This window comes from Schistocerca serialis, chromosome 3, assembly GCF_023864345.2.
Source record: "Schistocerca serialis cubense isolate TAMUIC-IGC-003099 chromosome 3, iqSchSeri2.2, whole genome shotgun sequence".
NCBI classification, from domain to species: domain Eukaryota; kingdom Metazoa; phylum Arthropoda; class Insecta; order Orthoptera; family Acrididae; genus Schistocerca; species Schistocerca serialis.
This window is the reverse complement of record NC_064640.1, coordinates 240,636,387-240,651,236: the sequence shown is the minus strand read 5'-3', so window position 1 is coordinate 240,651,236 and position 14,850 is coordinate 240,636,387.

Here is a 14,850-nt window from a genome sequence, read left to right as displayed (position 1 = left end):
GGATGAACTAGAATTTTAGCCGACATAGCAAAGGAAATATGTGCAAAAAGGAATATCACTGTTGGCTAGTATATCGCTGCACTTGTATTTGATAAATCAATGTATGCAGAACTTAAGCTGGGAATGGAGTTGCATTTCAGTCAAGTTATGAAAGCAGCTTGTCTTCCACTGAAAACAAAGAAGAAGTCCACCTCAAGGTTTTAAAAACATTCGGCCAATTATCCCTGATGACAGCTAAAACAGCCTCAAAAGGGAAACAAATTAAATGGCTACTCTCCTACAACTGCACAGCACATCAAGTGGAATCCTTTCGTTCATAATCCCAGCTCTGGTGGGAGTTTCTGCGATTGTCTCCTTAGCAAGCGATGCTGCAGCTATTGCCAGAACAGTAAAAAATCCGGGAAACTTACGCCATCAGTTAAAAAATAAATAAAAAGACGTAATAGGTTCGTGGAATCGTTGTATACTGGGAAAGGACTATATTTAAAACTGCACAGGAAACTACCTAAGCTACATGGAAATCTGATTATTGTGGAATTGTAACTTTAGACGTTAAGGTAGGACCTGGAACTCACTAGGTGGCACATTTTAGACTAAGAATCCGAAACAGAGTTTACTACTTTGATTCATTCAGCGCTTACGGCTGTCAGAAGTATTACAGCATTAATTTACTGGTGACTACGTAATCTACAATCTTCAGTGCTGCAAGGACTTCAATACATACCTGAATGATTACCTATGTCGCATGTTCATTCTAACAGCTATAGGAAAGGAGACATAGAAACGATACTCACACACAGTTCGTCAGTTGAGCTCGAGGAGCGGTGCCATATACTCTGGCTTTAAAAGATCGATCATTGGGACTATGTGGGAATTACTGCCCACCAATCACATTAAGCCAAAGAGGTAGAAGTACTGGGTTGACAGGTTTAGAAATATGAAACATTATTCCTGATATCACAGCATCAAACTGCGATTTACATCTGGGTAGTGGTAAACTTGTGCAAATACTCTATGGTACATACAACACTGATGATGTAAACGTATGTTAGAAACAGGCTACACCTGGTGAAACGTGTCACTCTGTTCTGGACTGACTTGTTTCATTTTTATATTTTTATTTAATTGATTCATTTACGGATATAAGACATTCAGGTACCGAATAAATAAATCAATGCTGATCATGAGTAACCTCAGTGAGTTTAGCGATTAAACTGTTATTTTCTGTTCTGTTCCACACTTACAGGGTAACTATTACATATGAAATTTTCTGCAGCGTAGTTTACAAGAACACCGCTGTTAGTAATCTAGAGGCATATGGGAGTCCATTATTACACCTCCTTAGGCTGAAGACTACAAAGACAAGGATTGTTTGGTGTGTGCATTTGATAATGTGCAACTTCCATTAAACTGGATAACAAATAAATGACTTTTATTTAACAAAAACAATATCTCATGTCTTGTCACTTCACAACTTCCCCCTAGCACTCCCACCAACCCCACCCCCAGAACCCCCTGCCTCATGCAGCCACCCTCCGTGAGTTACGCTACTACTGGTTGAAATCTACCCCCACCACTGTCCCCCTGGCTGCAACTATATATGCCGTCATCTCAGTCCACATTTCACATCAGGTTGTTCATAACATTTGTGCATGTCATTAACATTGTCAGCATCACCATTATGAAGAGATCCAGGAGCAGCAGAAGCAGTGGTAGCACCAATAAAAGCAGTAGTGGCAAGAAATGCAATCATTTTGAGGGTTATGGGGATGACAGAATACCGCCACTTCTTTGTAATGAAGACATATTTGAAGTTTTCATTATGTGTGTTACAGATGAAGATCCTACACATTAAGCACCAGCTATTTTTTATTCATGTGTGTTTACATCTACACTCCTGGAAATGGAAAAAAGAACACATTGACACCGGTGTGTCAGACCCACCATACTTGCTCCGGACACTGCGAGAGGGCTGTACAAGCAATGATCACACGCACGGCACAGCGGACACACCAGGAACCGCGGTGTTGGCCGTCGAATGGCGCTAGCTGCGCAGCATTTGTGCACCGCCGCCGTCAGTGTCAGCCAGTTTGCCGTGGCATACGGAGCTCCATCGCAGTCTTTAACACTGGTAGCATGCCGCGACAGCGTGGACGTGAACCGTATGTGCAGTTGACGGACTTTGAGCGAGGGCGTATAGTGGGCATGCGGGAGGCCGGGTGGACGTACCGCCGAATTGCTCAACACGTGGGGCGTGAGGTCTCTACAGTACATCGATGTTGTCGCCAGTGGTCGGCGGAAGGTGCACGTGCCCGTCGACCTGGGACCGGACCGCAGCGACGCACGGATGCACGCCAAGACCGTAGGATCCTACGCAGTGCCGTAGGGGACCGCACCGCCACTTCCCAGCAAATTAGGGACACTGTTGCTCCTGGGGTATCGGCGAGGACCATTCGCAACCGTCTCCATGAAGCTGGGCTACGGTCCCGCACACGGTTAGGCCGTCTTCCGCTCACGCCCCAACATCGTGCAGCCCGCCTCCAGTGGTGTCGCGACAGGCGTGAATGGAGGGACGAATGGAGACGTGTCGTCTTCAGCGATGAGAGTCGCTTCTGCCTTGGTGCCAATGATGGTCGTATGCGTGTTTGGCGCCGTGCAGGTGAGCGCCACAATCAGGACTGCATACGACCGAGGCACACAGGGCCAACACCCGGCATCATGGTGTGGGGAGCGATCTCCTACACTGGCCGTACACCACTGGTGATCGTCGAGGGGACACTGAATAGTGCACGGTACATCCAAACCGTCATCGAACCCATCGTTCTACCATTCCTAGACCGGCAAGGGAACTTGCTGTTCCAACAGGACAATGCACGTCCGCATGTATCCCGTGCCACCCAACGTGCTCTAGAAGGTGTAAGTCAACTACCCTGGCCAGCAAGATCTCCGGATCTGTCCCCCATTGAGCATGTTTGGGACTGGATGAAGCGTCGTCTCACGCGGTCTGCACGTCCAGCACGAACGCTGGTCCAACTAAGGCGCCAGGTGGAAATGGCATGGCAAGCCGTTCCACAGGACTACATCCAGCATCTCTACGATCGTCTCCATGGGAGAATAGCAGCCTGCATTGCTGCGAAAGGTGGATATACACTGTACTAGTGCCGACATTGTGCATGCTCTGTTGCCTGTGTCTATGTGCCTGTGGTTCTGTCAGTGTGATCATGTGATGTATCTGACCCCAGGAATGTGTCAATAAAGTTTCCCCTTCCTGGGACAATGAATTCACGGTGTTCTTATTTCAATTTCCAGGAGTGTATATAAATTATCGATACTTAGAGGCGGTTCTTGTTGTTTTAGGAATACTGAATAATGATGATTTGAGTGCAAGCCCTGTAGGTGTGGCCACACCACTTCAGGACCCTGATAATTTTTATGTCTGTATCGCAACACCAAGAAGGAGTTATGTAGCATAAATGACAGTTGGTAGGCATGTTTCTACGTCTAAAAGATGCTGTCTATTCCAGTTTGCTTTAAATATACTCTGTAACGGTCGTGAGCATTAGTTACCTTTGAGATTGGACGTGGTGAGTTGATGTTAGACAAGAGTGCCTGTAAGACGACGAAAATGCCTTTATCAATAGCTCACTGAATTTGAACGAGGTAGTGTAACAGGGCTACGAGTAGCTGGATGCTACTTCTGCGACATTTCGGAAAGTTTTGGCACTAATATAACCACTGCACATGACTGCCGGCAGCTGTAGTTACTAGAATGTAGATGCGCAAGAAGACTAGGTTCTGGATGGCCACGTGGCACTGCCAAGAGGAAGACCATAGTGCTCAATGTATGCATCTGCAGCGGCAATTTGAGCAGCAGTTGCATCCTCACTGACGCAACGAACTGTTACAAGTCCGTTACCTCAGGGACAGCTCCCAGACAGACGTCCTGTAGCGTGCATTCCACTGACCCTAAATCACCACTTTTTGCGACTTCAGTGGTGTCAAGCGAGAACTCATTTGACGGCAGGGTGGAGGTCTGTTGTGTTTTCTGATGAAAGCTGGTTCTGCCTCAGTGCCAATGATGGCCGTGTGTTGGTTAGAAGGAGCCCAATTTGGACCTGCACCTGTCTGCGTGCTAGACACACTGAATCTACACCTGGAGTTATGTTTTCCAACTGGGTAACACTCGTCCACATGCCGCTGTTGTAAATCAACATGTTCAACAGAGCGTCGACATGTTGCCTTGGCCTACTCGATCACCAGATCTGTCTCCAATGGAGCACATATGGGACATCGTCGGAAGACAACTTCAGCGTCATCCACAAACAGCATTACCTGTCCCTGTATTAACCGACCAAGTGCAACAGGCATGGACCTCCATCCCACAAACTGACATCCAGCACCAGTACAACACATGGATAACTGGTTGCATGCTTGCATTCAACATTCTGGTGGTTATACTGGTTGCTAATGTACCAGCATTTCACATTTGCCGTGGTTTATTTGCGCTTACGTTAACCTGTGATCTTCCAATCTTAATCACTTAAATATGTACCTAGACAAATGTATTCCCGAAATTTCATTACTCTAAACGAGTAATTTTTTGTGTTGAGACTTTTTCCTTCAGTATATGAACACTACTGGCCATTAAAAATGCTACACCAAGAAGAAATGCAGATGATAAACGGGTATTCATTGGACAAATATATTATACTAGAACTTACATGTGATTACATTTCCACGCAATTTGGGTGCATAGATCCTGAGAAATCAGTACCCAGAACAACCACCTCTGGCCATAATAACGGCCTTGATACGCCTGGGCATTGAGTCAAACAGAACTTGGATGGCGCGTACAGGTACAGCTGCCCATGCAGCTTCAACACGATACCACAGTTCATCAGGAGTAGTGACTGGCGTATTATGACGAGCCAGTTGATCGGCCACCATTGACCAGACTTTTTCAATTGGTGAGAGATCTGGAGAATGTGCTGGCGAGGGCAGCAGTCGACCATTTTCTGTATCCAGAAAGGCCCGTACAAGACCTGATACATGCGGTCTTGCATTATCCTGCTGAAATGTAGGGTTTCGCAGGGATCGAATGAAGGGTAGAGCCACCGGTCGTAACACATCTGAAATGTAACGTCCACCGATCAAAGTGCCGTCAATGTGAACAAGAGGTGACCGAGACTTGTAACCAGTGGCACCCCATACCATCACGCCGGATGATACGCCAGTACGGCGATGACGAATACACGCTTCCAATTTGCGTTCACCGTGATGTCGCCATACACGGATGCGATCATCATGATGCTGTAAACAGAACCTGGATTCATCTGAGAAAATGACGTTGTGCCATTCGTGCACCTAGGTTCGCCGTTGAGTACACCATCGCAGGCGCTCCTGTCTGTGATGCAGCGTCAAGGGTAACCGCACCATGGTCTCCGAGCTGATAGTCCACGCTGCTGCAAACGTCGTCGAACTGTTCGTGCAGATGGTTTTTGTCTTGCAAACGTCCCCATCTGTTGACTCAGGGATCGCGACGTGGCTGCACGATCCGTTACAGCCATGTGGATAAGATGCCGGTCATCCCGACTGCTAGTGTTACGAGGCCGTTGGGATCCAGCGCGGCGTTCCGTATTACCCTCCTAAACCCACCGCTTCCGTTTTCTGCTAACAGTCATTGGATCTAGGCGACCTCTACGGTCGCAGGTTCGAATCCTGCCTCGGGCATGGTTGTGTGTGATGTCCTTAGGTTAGTTAGGTTTAAGTAGTTCTAAGTTCTAGGGGACTGATGACCTCGGAAGTTTAGTCCCATACTGCTCAGAGCCATTTGAACCATTTTGAATGCTGTTCATGAATGGCAGCACAACAGGTCTAAACACCAGACTGACTTAGAAACTTGCGTTTAGGATGCATGGGATAACCTCGAGAGTACTCCTGTTGTTATACGAAATCACACCCCACACCGTAATTGCAGGTGTAGGTCCAGTGTGTCTAGCACGCAGACAGGTTGGTTGCAGTCCAAAACTGGCCTCCTTCTAACCAACAAATGGCCGTCACTGACACCGAGGCAGAACCAGCTTTGATCAGAAAACACAACAGACCTCCACCATGCACTTCAATGAGCTCTCGCTTGAAACCACTGAACGGCGGTGGTTTGGGGTCAGTGGAAAGCACGCTATAGGGCGTCTGTCACGGAGATGTCCCTGAAGTAACTGACTTGAAACAGTTCATTGTGTCACTGCAATGTCAACTGCTGCTCAGATTGCATCTGCATATCCAGTATGTTGCGTCACTAGTGACTTATCCAGAGCACAGTCTTCTTGTTACCGTACGCTCTCGTGAATACCACTACCAGCAATCATGTACAGTGACTATATTCCTGCCAAGTCTTTCTGCAATATTGCATTGGGAACATCTAGCTTCTCGTAGTCCTGTAACACGACCTCGTTTAAGCTCAGCAAGCTGTTGATATGGCGTCTTTGTCGCTTAAAAGGCATTCTTGACTAACATCAGCTCGCTACGTCCAGTCTCAAAGGTAAATAACGCTCACGACCGTTACAGCGTGTATTTAAAGCAAACCTGATTTGCATCCTCATAGTGACGTTACTAGCTTGCGCGATATTGGAATACACATCTTTCAGGTGTAGAAAAACGTCTACCAACTTTAGTTTATGTCGCCCAACTTCTTCTTGGTGCTGCGATTTTTTTTTCCATCAGTGTATGTGAAGATATTTTTCTATCACCAGTCACAGTGAAGGAAAAGATTCTTTCCCATTCTTTCCGCATCGCAAATATGCACTTGGACAACACTTTCTTAAGCATCCTATAGAAAGAAGTGCACTATTCAGTAGGTTTCATTTTCAATAGGCTTCCAGCAGAAGTTACAAAAATGTGTGATTCGCCCCAGGTATTCATATCCAAGTCGAGCGGTTACCTCGTCGCACATTCCTTCCATTCTTTGCGGGAGCTCAACGTAATAAATTTTTTGTGTTTTTTATTGGTTTCGCGTACTAAGGAGCACATGAAATTATTTATGTCTCCTTTCTTCCCTCCTTTCTTTATTTCCACTAGTTTTGCATTATTTTCCAATGTTCTTCTCATCTTTATTCTGCCCTCATTGCACCTGTCTGTTTCTTGGTTTTCTGCTAAAAGTCGCCGGCCGAAGTGGCCGTGCGGTTAAAGACGCTGCAGTCTGGAACCGCAAGACCGCTACGGTCGCAGGTTCGAATCCTGCCTCTGGCATGGATGTTTGTGATGTCCTTCGGTTAGTTAGGTTTAACTAGTTCCAAGGTCTAGGGGACTAATGACCTCAGCAGTTGAGTCCCATAGTGCTCAGAGCCATTTGAACCATTTGCTAAAAGTCCTCGAAACTTTTTTATTTTTGCTCTGAACTTCTTTCTTCCCCCTACGTCTTCTTATATTATTTCCGATTTCCTAAGGCCTGCTTTAAGTTTTTTGATCCACATTTCTCATGATTTTCTGTTTCCGTTAAAAAATTCCAAAATTCTTTCTGTTCCCATTATTTGTCCATAGAATACAACTCTTCTCTTCCTCATTGTATGTAGTGTTCGTTCATTTTTTAGTATACTTCTTTTTTACTTCTTAATTTCCCTTTTCCATTGTCATATTTTGGTCCCAAGATTTTCCTGATTATCTTCCTTTCCTTCTTTTCTGTTTCTTCTAATTGTTTGGCTGTATTTAACGAAGGACATTCTGAAGCTTAAAGGAATTCAGGTATAATGACAGTGTTGTAGTACCAGAGTTTTGCATTTATGTTAATATATTTATTGTGACAAAGGTTTTTAGTTAATTGAAAAACCTATTCCATGTCCCTTACCCTTGGTAAGTTATCGTCTTTGTCCAAATAATTTTCTTGTATTATTTCACCTACATATTTACATGTAGCCTTCTTTATTCTTCCATAATCAACTTCATTGTGTTTCAGAGCCTCCTTCGCACCTGACATGTACTATGTTCTTTCGTACGCAGCTCGTGGTCGTGCGGTAGCGTTCTCGCTTCCCGGGTTCGATTCCCGGCGGGGTCAGGGATTTTCTCTGCCTCGTGATGACTGGGTGTTGTGTGCTGTCCTTAGGTTAGTTAGGTTTAAATAGTTCTAAGTTCTAGGGGACTGATGACCATAGCTGTTAAGTCCCATTGTGCTCAGAGCCATATGTTTTTTTCAAAAGATATACATAGACCTGCTTTTGAAGCTGTCTCCTGTAGAAGATTTATCTGCTTTATTACATCTTCTACAGATTCGGATAAAATGTTAAGATTGGCTGCAAAAGCGAAACATTCAATGCTCGCCTTTTCTCCCGATTAAGATTTATTTGAATTCTTCTTCTTCTGTTATTTTCCTCCATTCCACGATTACATTCTCTAGTCCACGACTTCACAGCAGTGGGGACAATCCAGCTCCTTGTCTTACACCAGTTTTGACCTCAAAAGCGTTGGTGATTTCATTCTTCTGTTCAAAAATTTTCTAATCAGCTCTGTAAACTATGCACTGACACTTTCCATGAACTATATCTCTGGCTCCACGGAACTTGAGAGATAAACTAACGAATAAATAAAAAAAAAAAAAGCTGCAGCAAGTTCCTATAACGAACACTCGACATTGCCTCAGTCGCAGCTTATCTCCCTAGTGCTCGGCGACGCCGTATTGAATCGGAAGAAAGCTTCTTGGAGAGTTATAACGCGGTGATGGGGCCACCGGCCGGCACGGATAGGGATTCAGTTTCCCCTACAGTGACGAACGACGCGGCGACGCGGCGACCAGAGCGCGTACAGCGCTGTGCGGCTACGGCTCCCGAGATAAGCTGCGCAGTCGTCGGGCCACGTGATTGATCGGACAGGCTATGAAAACGTTTTGTTAGTTGGCGTGTCCGGCACCCAATAACACGTCTATCAGATAGGCGGCCGGCTGCTGCCAATGAGGTCGGGTTTCCCGTCCTGGGGGACGCCTCCCTTCCTTCGCCAAATAGACACTGGGACACCGCTCTCTGCATTGCGTCGCTCAAAAATCCTGCCAGCGACTCGGTCTGTAGGACCGCACCGCTTACACTTTTTGGTTTGGTTTTTAGGAAAAAGTGGTTGTAGCTTTGTTCCGTGGTCGTAAATCGTAGGCGGTTTTTTGTGAGCCCCGTTCCACGGAAAGGTTGAACACAGCCGAGGGGTAGGGGGAGCAGAAGGGCGGTAGGACGAACACGAGAGGGAGAGGACTCTCCTCGTTTCCTCTCCCTCCTTTTTTTTCCTTTTTCGCCTCCTCTCCTTTTTCTCTGTCTTTTTTTTTTCTTTTCCGTCTAAAATGCCGACATTGTAATATGTAGCGATGATGAGGTAGAAGGCAATTGGTTGCCAGGGAGAGGGATGGGAATGGGCCGAGCGCGCGTGCAAGAGAGAAACAGAGGCCGAAAGAAAGGGAGGGAGAGATGGAGAGCGAGCGAGAGAGAGAGGGGGAGAGAGCGAGAGAGAGGGAACAGGGACCGCGACTTGGGTGGTCCAGGCTGGCCGTGTTATTAGAATACGCCGCGCCACAAAACGGACGGAAATTACCGCACATCACTAGCATTTTATATTTCTTTTCCTCTCCTGGGAATCTTTGCTCTTTATTCGGTTACGGATTGTTTAATTCTGAGTAAACTGGTGGTACAAAGGCGGCAGCCGAGTAAGGACCGGTCGCCGGTGCCTTTGTCGTTGGCGCATTCCCCCCCGCCCACAGAACCTGACCCGCAGCGAGTTGCGTGCGCGGCCCGCTGTTGAAGATATCCTTTATCGAGAGAGAGGAGCCGCGCTCGGAATTCTGCATATCGGTTCCGAGCCCGGTGCCCAGCTGTAGCGGCCGGCCTATTCCTCTTAGGCTCAAATTACAGTCATCGGTGGCCCGGCGGCGCGTCGTTCTCCCACATCGTGACTGAGCCACGTTCTCGATTTTTCCCGCAGGCTGTGATGTGGGGTACTTCCCGTATCGCCATAAAGGCGGCTTTGTGCTCGCCTTTACCGAAAGAGCTTAACACATTACAGAGAATGTAGGTAACGACAAATGAGCCACATATTGCTGGTTTGGAAAAAGAAAGACGTTAATTAATGCTTAGGTGAATCCAATAGATATTTTTATGTATCGACAAATGCTTTCCCTGGCCTCTGTAGTCAATTAGTTAGTACTACTATGAAAGATCAGCTGCGCGATGACGTACCGTCACAATCTGGAACATGTCTGCTTCCGGGAGTTACATAAGTATGATTAACCCTTAAACAACTAAATGCTTATAATTTACCGACAATTAAGTTCAAAAACAATCAATATTTAAGACGAAAAACATAGAAGTAGATACATCGTTCATTTGCACCATACGTTCCTGTACATCATATTTAAAAATACATCTGTCTACAGAAGATTTCACCAAGGAGGAAAGGTTTTAACGTTCATCTGAAAATTGCATCGCAGGTCTTTCTTTTTTCTTATTGTTTCTTTTCTTTCCTTTTACCACTCAGGAAATGAGAAAAGATTTTACAGCATACTAAATTAACACATAATTTTCAAGATTACAGAAGTGTAATCTTGGTTCTGTTTCCCCACGATACTGTATATTTCGTCGTTAATCTTACGCTGAAACCGAACTTGAGTAACAAAATTCGTTAATAAATAAGTATATTGTAAAGGTGTTGTTACTTTGTGTAGCTGTATAAGCAGGAATTTATGGTACGACAAACGGCATTATACTTACTATACTTCCATGCTGCACAGCCTTTGTGTCTAAATGTCGAATTAATCAAAATTGTCAGTTTTGAATACATAATGAAATTGGTGTGTTGTTTTATGCAAAACATTTTTATTTTAGTTAAAATTATCGTTAATGTGAATATTTAAAAATTTGGGTGGAACTTAAATTAATAGAAATGTCGAACAGTTTGATAAATTGTTGTTGCAACAGTTTTTAATTATTTCAGTAATTATTCATTGTTTACTGCATTATGCTTCCTCGCTCGCGCTAACTCAACTTTCTGTCTCAATCTACCGTTAGATTCCTGTTATTTACTCACATTGCCACTTCATACACTCAAATCATTTTAATATTGTTTGACATACTAAAATGTAACTATGTTGTAAAGAAGGTACTGTATGCGTGAAACCATGGTTCGAAATAATCAGATCATGTTAAAGAAATAAATTAAAAATAAAATACGCTGTTGGTAACATGCAATAATTTCTGTTGTTAGTAGATCAGTTCGCCATCCTGGAGATAGATTTTTTTTTTTTTAATTTTCTTACAGGGTGAATTATTAGTCCTTTAAGTGGCCAGTTCTGATCAGCGGTTCTGAAGTTCCGAGTGCAATTTAGTGCCAACAGATTTTTTTTGCACACTCATTCACATATTAATTACTATTGCCAACAATTAGGGAGCAGCTTGAAAGATGTCTAGGTTTTGCTTTTGTAGTCCTGGTCAATAATTTCTGTATCATTGTGATACGTTTATTTTGAGTTTCGGAGTTAATGATAAACTGTAGGTCACCCTATATGTGGCTGAGTAAATCAAATTAAAAGTGAGAGGAAAGTCATTGTAATACGTTCATTTTGAGTATCGGGGTTAGTGATAAAATGTAGGGCTCCCTATATGTGGCTGGGTAAAAGGGGAAAGTCATTGTAACACGTTCATTTTGAGTTTTGGGTTAATAATAAACTGTCGGTGTCCCTACATGTGGCTGGGTAAATCATTTCAAAGTCAGAGGAAAGTCAGCTACACCACTTTCAATATGACCACGCCAATCAAAGTCTTGCCCCTTCAAAAACTCTTCAGTTAACGGCAGATTTACTTACTCAGCAAGATCATCATTTCCATTCATTACTTTCCTACAATCACAATATGCAGTGGCATTGTTTACATACGGTACGGTATGCTGATACAGTCAACACCTCTTTACAGTAATTTAACCATATAAATGAGTTATGAACATTACATAATGAAAAAACCTACAAAGATTGTTCTTTCGAAAATTTCTGCACTGTTGGCAAAAGAGATGTTAGTACAGATAGCTGATGAACCTAAAAAAATGTAGCAGAGCCTCGATGCGTGTAACTAGATTAATCGAGTGAAATATTTGGCTGATTTAATTACAGTCAAGCAATGTACTGGGGCTTACACAAAACCTCTCTTTAATTAAATTACTATTTGACATTCTTCACAAATATTTTTTTGAGATTTTCTAGGGAACCTATTACTTTTCACAATATCTTGTCGGTAAACACGCCTATAGATAGTTCCTTTTTCCAGCAGCAATCTGGACGTCAGTCTCTGATGATTAATTAAGAGCATGTAGGGCGTACACTTTCATTGCACACAGTAGTTACGGACAAAAACTGAGTTTCCGATAAACCAAAATAAGAATTAACTTAGAATTCCCCTTTTAAACTGCTAAGAACTTCTGCCACAATGATTCGTGACCAACAACATACAAGACAGCAGAACATGTACCGTGAAATTAGTATACGAAAATAGGAACTGAGCCTTATGTTCCTAGACATATGCATGCAATGTGAGTACGATCAGTAACATTGAACGATAAATATAGAGACATACGTCAGAGCTGCATTTACTGGGTATGCGAAGGCTCCAACTGACACATTACTACCCAAAACAATAGCATTTTGTGTTTACAAGAGGTTTACTTACGCACTGCAATTTTTAATAAGTCTGCGACATAAGGTAAAAGAACGTACATAATTACTTCACTGCTTTTTATTGCCCTATCTCTTTACAGATTGTTTTGAAATGTGAGCCTGGAGTAAGACAGCAAGAATGACTTGGAAATACAAGTACTAAATCGATAAAATTAGAAAAGTTAATTACGTAAAGGTTTGTGAAAACAGATGCCCACAAGTATGAACATCTCAGTCCATCGGTATGGTGTCCACATTGGCACAGAATTCAGTGTTACGTCAAACTGACTTTGTAAGTAACCACCAAACGCAATGAAACCATGTGCTGGCATGCGCCGTCAGAGGGAGAATACAGTAGCAGCATGTGAGTTCCAAATGGGAAAAGTGATTGGTGTCCAGGAATTGTGTTTTTCATACCTTGTTATTTTGACTCGCATGGAGAATATAATCTCTCTCTCTCTCTCTCTCTCTCTCTCTCTCTGTGTGTGTGTGTGTGTGTGTGTGTGTGTGTGTGTGGAACCAATAGATAGAATAGGGTTCTGTACTTCGCAGTGACGGATGGGTCATGCATCACGTAGTGCGATAAACTTATAAAAGGGAGAAGGAAAGATGATTAGGGTGCGACGACCGGTCGACTAGGTCATAGGTCATTAGAGACTGAGAGCGAGCTTATATTCGGGAAGAATGAGAAAGGGAATCGGATGTGCCCTATTTAAAGGAACCATCATTGCATGGCCTGACAGGAATTTGAGCTCTTGTCCTTCCTAATACGAGTGTAGTGCCTTACATCAGTCGCAGGATGGCTTGTTGCTGTAGCACGGTGACGGAAGTGGACCTGTTTGCGTCGATGGTTTGACGCCTTATGCTGCAGACTGGAATGGTGGTAATCTGGTGCCAATGCCTTAAAGTCAGTTATGTAACCACGGAGAACTTAGACGACTGAATCACAATGTCAACCACACTCTCAGAATATGGACCGCAGAGTTCTACTTCTAGGATACTTCGTCTCACACGTATCTAGAAATGAATTGCCTCAATAAATAATTCTCAGAGGAAGACAAAGCGAATGGCATTCCGATTTTATACCACAGATGGATTCAAATCCACAAACGGCTTTTTTAGATTAGATTTTTCATGTTTTCTATAAATCACTGCAGATGAAACATCATTTCAGTACTTCAAAGAAGAACATTTGCAAATTCTTCTCCATCTATGTTAGTGTCCACTCAAACCATCTGGGTACGAACGGCTCCTGTGCTATGACGAAGACAGAAGAAGAATATCTATGAGTAACAGAATTTCCTTCTCACTTTTATTTACTTCTTGCATCCGTTCTACATTTTTGTATTAGAGTTGTCCTTAGTTTTCCTAGTGTTTCAAGTCTGTTATCGGGTTAGGAGTAAGCCAAATATGTATGACTGGCTGTAAATGACGCATTTATTTACATTTAATGACACTACAAAGGACACACTTTTTTTTTTATTATACATCTGAAATATTAGTTATTCATTTACTTATGTGACCCAGAAAATGAAATCTTGATCAATAAAAACACTCTTCGCTAACCCGAAAACAAAGAAGCCTTTGCATGTTTAAGCACCTGCCTGACACTTTCCTAAATAATAAAAGATATTTTAAAAATCTCTAAAAAATGAAGATTATCATCTGCGAATATTTTTCATTCTGGCCTTTCCTTGCGCTGGAGAAAACTGGCAATGAGAGGAACTGATGTTTATAAAGAAAATCTTGAAAGAAATAACGATTTCTTAGAACGCATTCTTGATACTTCTTGGAGAAGTCGCTTCCAAAGGAAGCAGCACACAACGACATGATGTAGTACTGCTTTCTCCTCGAATGTTCGATCGCTGGGGTTGACGCTGCATCTTTGGCTGTTGCCAAAATTTGTTACTCTTGCGTTTACTTTGATGCCAGCTTCCGTCTGGAAGCTTCAAGCACGTCATTTATCTCTCCAAAGAACGTAGGCCTCTGCGTCCTAAAGAACATTCTAAAGTTTTCTTTTGAAAATTTGTCATACATTCTTGCATTTCGCAATACTAAAGGACGAATTGTCTGTGTAGTGTAGCTTTATCCATGATCTAAACCCAACATAATTACAAAATTTTAATGCTATCCCAGAAACAATCATGGACACTTCCAGGAAAAAAAAGCAGGAGAAACACGACAAATGC